The sequence below is a fragment of the Bactrocera latifrons genome, unplaced genomic scaffold, assembly GCF_001853355.1.
Source record: "Bactrocera latifrons isolate USDA-ARS-PBARC rearing strain unplaced genomic scaffold, ASM185335v1 scaffold_479, whole genome shotgun sequence".
In the NCBI taxonomy this organism is placed as follows: domain Eukaryota; kingdom Metazoa; phylum Arthropoda; class Insecta; order Diptera; family Tephritidae; genus Bactrocera; species Bactrocera latifrons.
Window position 1 is genome coordinate 58,679 of NW_017537133.1, and position 10,226 is coordinate 68,904.

Sequence of the window (10,226 nt, forward strand, 5' to 3'; positions counted from 1 at the left end):
TATTACTTCAATTCGTGTCGTCTTTGATACTCTGTTCCATCTTGTTTTGATCCATTAATGCGATGTGCATGATGTCTCTCGGCTTCAATTCCTGGACGAGTTGGATTTTGTAAACGCGCAAACCTTCCGTAAAGTGGATAGGCACAGCTCTAACCCGGGTTTTCTTCGTTACTCTACTCCAGTGCAGCGYCTACTGTAYGCGCTGTACGGCGTCTMTRRGAATGCATATTATAATCCAACGTAAATATGGTGCGGAATCGACCCAACGTTGCTCGTCTTATCGACTCTGCTGGACGATTATGTCACCCGAATACTATATATTTGATAACAAACTTTCTCTTTTTGCAATAGTTGTTCCGGAGTAGATCTGTTCTTTATGAATTATGTCTCATTGAAAATCACCATCTGAAGAAGCATCTGTTATATACCCGTAAGTCTAAAATATATTGTTGAAAATGATGCGCTTCCGCCACTTCATGCTTTAGCAGTTAGTTCCGKGTCAGTCTTTCTAAAACCACAAGTTTCCTTTTCGTATAAATCAGCCCAAATCTACTTAGACTCTTTACTCTCCATTAGAAAAAAGCTCACTCTCAACAATAAACCACTACCTTCTGTGAATTTTGAATTTTCCGTAATTGATCTAACCGCCTARCCTGCAATTAGTGGAGATAAATCTTGCCGTCTTTGCGATCTAACAAAAATCACTTTGCTTATAACTTGACTTCCATATAAATTCGTATATAATTATGAAAATAGACTGCCTAAATAATGCTACTGCTTCATTATGTCTGCTCATAATTGTTTCGTCTCTTGGAAAATTTATACAAAAAATGAGTGACCTTACAATGCTTTATTATTTATGATTATTCCTCATTTGTTTTATATATATGTATATATATATTTTTTTTTTTGGCAAGGCGTACGCTATTGTCCATGAGCATACGCGTTCACATTCACTGACTCAACCGACTGTGTGACTGGCGGTCTGTTTGGACGACCTGTTTGCTTGCTGGCCGACCCAACGCCCTAATTGCCGCTTTGCATGTCAGATTGTTTCCACATCGTTGCGTTTTTTTCGCGCTCACTGTACATAATACCGTTATACAAATACACAGTCGTATAAAATATGTATTTTCATATTTATTTGTCTGCTTATGAGGCGCTCACCATAATTCCCATTAACCGTAATTTGAGCAAAAGTATGATACACATCACGATAAGTCATAAAAAAGTGCTCCCTTAAAGTGAGCCGGTCGAGATTTCATGTGCGTTTGTGCTGGTTTTCGCTTTGATTGGAATACGTATTTACTAGGTCAGAAATATTTAAATTTTGTTCTTCAATAATCGATATGCTAAGTACTTTCCTAGAGCATGTGGCGTAGGAGTACAAAAGTAAAGTAAAAACGTTCCACTTTTGACTAGCAAACTTTAGAGAAAACGAAACCATTTCGGTTGTAGCGATTCTCGTAGCACTATGTTGATGTCGTTATTCTAACAGTATAAAACATACATCAAAAAGTAGCTATGAAGCACTACCCAAAAACAACGAAYCTAAAGGATGATCCGTTCCTAGGTTTCCTACTTTTTTAAYGAAAAACGCAGAAACTTCAAATTTAAAGGTTAATATTTATTATTATTCGAAAGAATATTCTTGGACATATATTTTTTTTGAACATTCTCTCTTTAAAATGTTGGCCTACAGTTCAACCGTTGAATCCAACGAGCTTTTCCACAGATAACTGGCTAATGACACGCGTGATATTTTGATTCAAAGCCTGAATCGAAGCGGGATCGTCCGCATAGACTTAACACTTTACATATCCCTACAGAAAAAAGACTATCGGTGTCATATCACACCATCTTGATGGCCAAAAGACCCGGTCCAAACCGTGAATTTATCTCCTCACAGCAGTGTTCTCTTAATAAATCCTTTGATTGATGCGATTTGTGGGAAGTAACATCGCCTCGTTGAAAACAAATATCATCGAGATCACGAGCTCCAACTTCAGGCAACAAGTAGTCGATTATTATGGCACGATAGCGATCGTCATTGACTGTTAGATTCTCACTGGCATCATTTTTGAAGAAATATGAACCGATGATTCCACCAGACCACAAATCACACCAAACCGTTGTTTTTTTGGATGAAATGGCAGGTCTTGAGTTTCTTCGGGTTGCTCTTCGTCCCAAATGCGGCAATTTTGCTTGTTTACGTACCCATTGAACCAGAAATGGACCTCATCRCTGAACAAAATTTGGCTTGGTAACCGTGGTTCTTCTCGGACCTTTTCAAGAGCCCATAGAGCGAAGTTATGTCACTTGGGAAGGYCGTGCGGCTTCAGTTCTTGCACAAGCTGTATTTTCTACTGATGGATATACGAGAAGATAAGATTATCCAAAACTGTTTATTTACATATATATTTACTAAATATTTTATAGCGTTTCCGACGTTACTTTCTAAGTGTTACAAATTTCATAACAAACTTAATATAATATATGATAAAAAAGTATAGTAATTTTATTAAAATAACAACAAAATACACTGTCACTAACAGTGAACCGCGTGCTCAAATAAAGTCAACAGCTGTTCGAGCGCTTCGACTGCTCTCTTGTTTCTTGTCCAAAACTATTCCATTTCGCTTCGCTGCCTCGCCATGGTGATAATGACGTTCGTGTGTTGGCGTTGACTGCGCAGCCAACGTTGGCGACAACTGCGCTGTTGCTGTTACTTTATATGTGTATATGTGTGGGTATGTGAGTGCTTCCAGAGGTAGTTCTGCCTCAGTGTGTTTGCCTTCTTTTACTCTCGATTTGTTATGCACAGCACGTTCTCATAGAAACGTTTGTTTTCAGGTTGTGCGCCTCCGCCGCTGCCAAATGCGGCTGGTGGTTGAACCGTTGTCGTTACCTACACTTTTTCTTATAAGTATTTCGTACGTTTCTTTATTTGATTTGTTTCTCATTTCTGTGTGTGTTTGTGTGCGGATGTGTGCATTAGAAGTCAGGTCACAACAGCATGTGGCGCTCTCTTTTCTCTCGTTAATTGCTGACTGTCTTTTGCGTCAGCTGTGACAGCGTGCGACGGCAGCACTGAACAGCTGATTTTCGATTTTGCGCAGAGCCATTTGCTTTGCACACACATACATACAGAAATCGTACTACTTGTAGCTGTGTGTGGGTTGTGTATATGTTTTTTTGATTGCTGCTTAACATCTGTTTCGATGCTGCTTCTCCTCCGCCCTCTCTGGTAGGCACGTCCAGCGCCCGCAACCCTTCCTTACAGCAACAAACACTTCATGACCTGTTTGTTGGTGTGTATCTCTTAGGCAGTAAGTACTCGGCAGGTACGAGCATGTGTGAATGTGTTTGTTGTTGTGCACTCATTGAGGGTATTTCCTTGTTTCTCTTTCAGAGTTGTTGTTTGTTTGTTGTTTCTGGTAGATTTTGCCGCTGTACATGGAACCTTACGAATTTCTCACCTTCAGGAATGCTCCACTTACAACAATAAAAAAACAAATAGCGGGGTGCGCGACGCCAAGGACGTCTTATTTTGCTCGCAAATAGCGGGRGCCAGCTAAATAACAACAATTAGACATCCACTTAACACAAGAAAACTGTAAACAATATGTAAATTTCCATTTTGCAAAAACTTTATAAATAGTCACACAGAAACACACAAAAATGTACGACCAAGTAGCATAGCACTTCCCCACTTTTATTGCGCGCCGCTTTTGCACTCGCCAGCTCGATTGGCTTACGCCACATTTTGATTGGTTCATTTACTCCCGGATTGCACAAACCATTTAGTGCTACGCAGTTACTGCGCACCCCAATTGGCTTGGGGGGATTTCGCCACCAAGGCGGGGGCGTGCGCTCATGCATACGAGCTCTTGGCTGACGCGGCACACGTGTCGCGTACTTGTATCCTCTTCGCAAAATTTCCGGAATTGTTTATTATTTGTTGTACGCTTTTACGTTTGCCATTGGATTAAGTCCATAATAAGCATTTTATTCTAATTGGATTCTCAAAAAAAAAAAGAAATAAATAAAAAGTATTTATAGCTTAGATTACACGTGATCTCATAGTGATCGAAGCGGCGGCACAAGAGCCGTAAACAGCCGTATCAGTTAGAAAAGGCATAATTKTGATAGCTGTGTAGTTAAGATAGCAAGCTTCGCGTTCCTCTAGCAGCCGAAGCTCGTCAAAACTTAAAAAAAGGATTAGAATCCTTAGAATCTTACTTCACCCAACTTTGACTGTTTTTTTTTTTTTAGACTATAACCTTACAGTTTTACTTCCCTGAACCTATGTTGATACTGAAATCCTCAGAATCTTTTGTCCTAATCTTTTGACAGATTGTTATAAGATGATAATGCATAGAATCTTACTTCCTTGAACTTTTCTTTAAAATCCTCTCTTCCTAAACTCTTTACATTCTATTGTGAGCTTAGAATCCTTAGAACCTTACTTCCCCGAACCGTTTTTTGAGATTAGAATCCTTATAGTCTTCTTCTTCCTTTACTGAACTCTTGAAAATTTATTTTTAGATTGATGTAACCATGGTAAGTTTTCAGTTTTTGAGATATTGCTCTGAAATTTTGCGTACGTTCTTTGCTCTTTAGGAAGCTACTCATTTGTCAGAAWSGCTGATATCGGACCACTATAKCATAWAGCTGCAGTACAAASTGAACGACCTAAACTAAGTTCTTGTATGAGAAACTTTTTTATTTGACAAGGTATCTTTACGAAATTTGGCATATAGTATTGCCCAAGAGAAGGCTACTTTATCCCAAGAAATCTTCCCGATCGGACTACTATAGCATAAAGCCGCCATACAAATTGAGCGGTCCAAATCAAGTGATTGCGTGGTAACTTCTTTATCTGTGACTAAGACTATTCTTGCCTCGTTTTTTTTTTGTCTTCTTGCTACGATTCTTCTCTATTTATCGGCAATTTATTTAATTCCCACAAGTCTTTAGATTTCATTTTGCACCGCTTGCGTCTATTTATTGCCAACCCAAGTCTGCTGTGTGACTCAGTCCCTTTCGTTGCATACCTTTTCGCTGTCACAGCGATATTTATCTTTCAGCTTCACTTTCATTATTTTTTCGCTAATTTTATTTTATTATTTTTTAGCTATTTTTTTCATTTTTTGCTATTATATTTATTTTTTCGTAAGTTTTTTTTTTTGTTATTTTTAGATTTTTTGATTATTATTTTATTATGGTTTCTACATTATTATTCATATTGTTTTGCATTATGTTTTTATATAAGTTTCGCTATTCTGCGTTAGTTTCTTTTTCTATATGTACCACCTATTACAGCTTTAATTACCATATGCGTTGCGCTGGTCTCCAAGCAAACCAACTAGCCGCACACACACACACACACACATACATATGTAAGTGCGTGTAGAAGCCGTCACCCTTTCCAAAGAGCCGTCTCWTCAAGCTTCTTTTATAGTTTGTTGCGTTTAGCCATCAACCATTCATTCATACGCTTTCGCATTGCTTTTTCTTTGCCCATTCTGATGCTCCCATTCAGCGCTATTGGATTAGCGTCGTAAATKGCGAAAACGCATAAATCACGGGCACTCCACTTTTTTGTTATTCTCTTTCAACTTTACTTTACTTTAAATCGCATTGACTTTATTTCAATTGCGTTTTTTCCCCTCAAGCGCGCTGAAGTGGATTTCGATTTCGCTTTCATTTCGCCATTTTTGGTGCGCTCTCGCTATGGTCTTTTGATTTATTTTAATTTTCTCCCTCAGCTAGTTCTGTCAAGTTCCTGTTATTGTGTCTGCTTGCCCACAACTTTATGCGTTTAAAACGTTTTTCTTTTTATCGCTTGCTCCAATCTGTGGCCTCGTGTTGCCTATGCGGCGCAATAAGCTTTTTTGTGTGCTTTTTCTCGGTGGTTTTATTACCTACATTTCTTATTTATTTCGTTTTATGGGTTTTTGCGTATTCTCACTTCATTTCCATTTCCATTTCATTTCATATCCACCTTTTATTGCTACAACTCCTGCCGGTGGGGCGCACTATACCTACATACATACATTCGTTTGTGTGCCTGTTGAGTTCGGCAAATTTCGCCAGACAAGCAAATATACACCAGTAAATGCAATAACAACACCAGCACCAGTGCAATGTGTAGAGTAGTCTAGTAATATGCCAAATGCGAAGTAATTGTGACGTCATTGCCGTGCACACACGCACAMAATTTTTGTTGTTGCGCAGTTCGCTGCCGCRTAGCGTTCCCATCGATTTAAGTACTGTGGCCCCCTCCACTACAGCTTGCAGCCAACCCACTGCGTCAGCTGTACGACCGTGCTCCACTATTCCCAAACAGTTTTTTTACTAGATCGTAGTGTCTTGTTCTGTGTGCGAACTTACGAGACCCTGTAGGGAACCCCGATATTGGTGAATATATTTTTAAGGTGTTATTAAGGTGAATTTCCAAGAAGAGCTATTCAAATACGCCGTCGAAGAACCGATAAAGTGCATACATCAGCTTCTTCGCAAGGTATAGTCGAATAAATTCTTACCCGACGATTGGAGCCTCAGTGTGCTCCCTGCCCTCTATAAAAAGGGKGACCCCATAATCTGCACCAACTACCTTCTCAATTAGCTTCCTAATATATCGCATATAAGGTATTAAGGAACGTAGTGTGTGAAAGACTGAAGCCCACCGTCAGCAAACTGATTGTTCCACAACAGTGTGGCTTTAGACCTGGAAAATCTACTATCTACAGATTGTCAACATGCGCCAAAACTTGGAAAAGGCACGTGATAGGAAGATCGACACAGACCCTCGTTGATTTTAAAGCAGCCTTCGACAGCACGAAAAGTAACTGCCTCCATGTCACTTTGTCTGAACTTAGTACCCCCGCAAAGCGAATTGACGTTGAGAAACACCACAAGCTCCATCAAAATCGGGATGGACTTGTCCGAGCCGTTTTATACCAAGCGAGGTTTCAGACAAGACGATTCGCTATCGTGCGACTTCTTCAATCTATTGCTTGCCAAAGGCTCCAACAGGATCGGGAAGGACCTTTCCGAGTGGTTGGATACCAAGCGAGGTTTCAGACAAAGACACTCATATCGTGAGATGCAGCTTTGAAGGGTGCTGCTGCTGAGTATTGTAACATTTTGTTGTTCTTACGTAATTTGAATTTCTTGCGAAACACAATTGCTCGTTATTCCTACAGGGTAKMTKCGCATGATCTCATATACATACATAGAAACGTGCGAATTGCGTTGCATTTGTTAGTGTTTTCACATTATTTCGTGTTGTTATTGCGAACTAAGGTGGCAATAAATTACAAATACAACAACAACAACATTAATCAAAACAGCAATCAGACACCAGTGCCCTCGTCGGTGGTGTGACCAACTGACGCGAGGCCATCGATAAATAAAAACAGCACAACAACAGACACACATACCCGCACATGCAAATAAATCCGCTTGCAATGCGAAAAAAACAACAACGTCACAATAGTAGAATATTAAAGTGCCGGAAAAAATATGAAATAGTAACAACGCAATGTCTCTACGTGTATTTCCAGCACTTTTTGTCATGATTCTTATAGCCACTTTAGTTGTTGTTTATTGTTGGCTTTTTGCATTTTTATGTTGTTGCTGTTGTTAATGCTGTGTTGTCTATTGTCACATGCATTGTTGTGCGGTCGTTTGACGTCGCTTGCTGGCGAAGTTGCACGCMGCTATTTTCATACATATGTACGCCCCTATATGTAKATATSTGTGTRTGTATGTATGTGCATTAGCATAGCTGCTTCACATCGTATAATCGTATTTGCTCACCTATAAAGTTGACATTCATTCAGTTTCACAGTAACCTGCAATCGATACACATGTACCAGCAACTCTTACACACACATACCTTCAAACAAACATATCTATATACTCTTGTTTGTTTGTATGTATTACTATTTACCTTATATCTTTTTGCTTAGCATTTGTTTGTGTTTGCAACAATTGCAGCAAATTGCGCATACAAGCGGTTAGCTGACACACATACAGACATACAAACGTTTGTATGTGTGTTTGTATGTATCTGAAGTGGCAGCNAAGTAACTGCCTCCATGTCACTTTGTCTGAACTTAGTACCCCCGCAAAGCAAATTGATTTGTTCGAGCCGTTTTATACCAAGCGAGGTTTCAGACAAGACGATTMGCTATCGTGCGACTTCTTCAATCTATTGCTTGCCAAAGGCTCCAACAGGATCGGGAAGGACCTTTCCGAGTGGTTGGATACCAAGCGAGGTTTCAGACAAAGAGACTCATATCGTGCGATGCAGCTTTGAAGGGTGCTGCTGCTGAGTATTGTAACATTTTGTTGTTCTTACGTAATTTGAATTTCTTGCGAAACACAATTGCTCGTTATTCCTACAGGGTAKMTKCGCATGATCTCATATACATACATAGAAACGTGCGAATTGCGTTGCATTTGTTAGTGTTTTCACATTATTTCGTGTTGTTATTGCGAACTAAGGTGGCAATAAATTACAAATACAACAACAACAACATTAATCAAAACAGCAATCAGACACCAGTGCCCTCGTCGGTGGTGTGACCAACTGACGCGAGGCCATCGATAAATAAAAACAGCACAACAACAGACACACATACCCGCACATGCAAATAAATCCGCTTGCAATGCGAAAAAAACAACAACGTCACAATAGTAGAATATTAAAGTGCCGGAAAAAATATGAAATAGTAACAACGCAATGTCTCTACGTGTATTTCCAGCACTTTTTGTCATGATTCTTATAGCCACTTTAGTTGTTGTTTATTGTTTTTTTTTTGCATTTTTATGTTGTTGCTGTTGTTAATGCTGTGTTGTCTATTGTCACATGCATTGTTGTGCGGTCGTTTGACGTCGCTTGCTGGCGAAGTTGCACGCCGCTATTTTCATACATATGTACGCCCCTATATGTAKATATSTGTGTRTGTATGTATGTGCATTAGCATAGCTGCTTCACATCGTATAATCGTATTTGCTCACCTATAAAGTTGACATTCATTCAGTTTCACAGTAACCTGCAATCGATACACATGTACCAGCAACTCTTACACACACATACYKTCAAACAAACATATCTATATACTCTTGTTTGTTTGTATGTATTACTATTTACCTTATATCTTTTTGCTTAGCATTTGTTTGTGTTTGCAACAATTGCAGCAAATTGCGCATACAAGYGGTTAGCTGACACACATACAGACATACAAACGTTTGTATGTGTGTTTGTATGTATCTGAAGTGGCAGCAGCACCTCTGTTCCGCAATCGTTTGGTTCGAAAGTTCGCTTGCCTGTGAATATTCGTTGCAAATGCAGTTACTTGCCGCACTCAGCGCCTACACACATGCAGACATATGTGCATGCGTCTATGTTTGTGTGTTAGCGTTAGTATTTATGCATGCAGTTTTGCTTGTAGTGACATGGAACTTGCAAATAAGCAATTTAAATGCAACACGAATTTGTATGGCTGCACTGTGATATCGCCAAAGTTTTAAACGATCTGTTCAAATGGTTTTATACGCTTTTTAAATGTCAACTAGGGAGGCTGATACTAATACTACTAAAAAAACTTAAAATTTTCTAAGAATTTTGAAAAATTTTAAATTTGGCCAAAAAAGTAAAAAATTCTTGAAATTTTGWACTGGTTTTCGCCTAACTGTGAGCYTAACAAAACTACACTGAAGGTGCTTTTTAAGACATGCGGCTTTCAAGAAGTGATAAAACGCTTAAATTTTATTTAGATGGCCAGGAATTTAGCTTTATTACAAAAACAAATTGTTCYYATTATGTTTYAAAAATGAATTCGGTAGCTGGCTCAGTTAAAAWCTAGCCGAGTGRCTCCACTTTCGTTCACTTTTGACARCAATTGGGACTGTAGGTCAGCAAGAACGCGCCGAATATTCTTTCCCAAGTCATCAAATGTCTCGGGCTTATCTGCATAGACAAGCGACTTCACCTAACCTCACAAAAAATAGTTCAGTAGTCCAGCGATGTAGACTCGTACGATCTTGAAGGCCGTGCCGCTGCGCCACGACGCGAGATAATGCGCTCAACAAAAGTTTCCTTGAACAAATTATATGTTTCTTGACTGCTCGKTGGTAGGTAGCGCCGTYCACATCAATATYCCCTGATTCAGTCTTGAAAAAGTGATTGATCATGACTCTATACCGTTCCT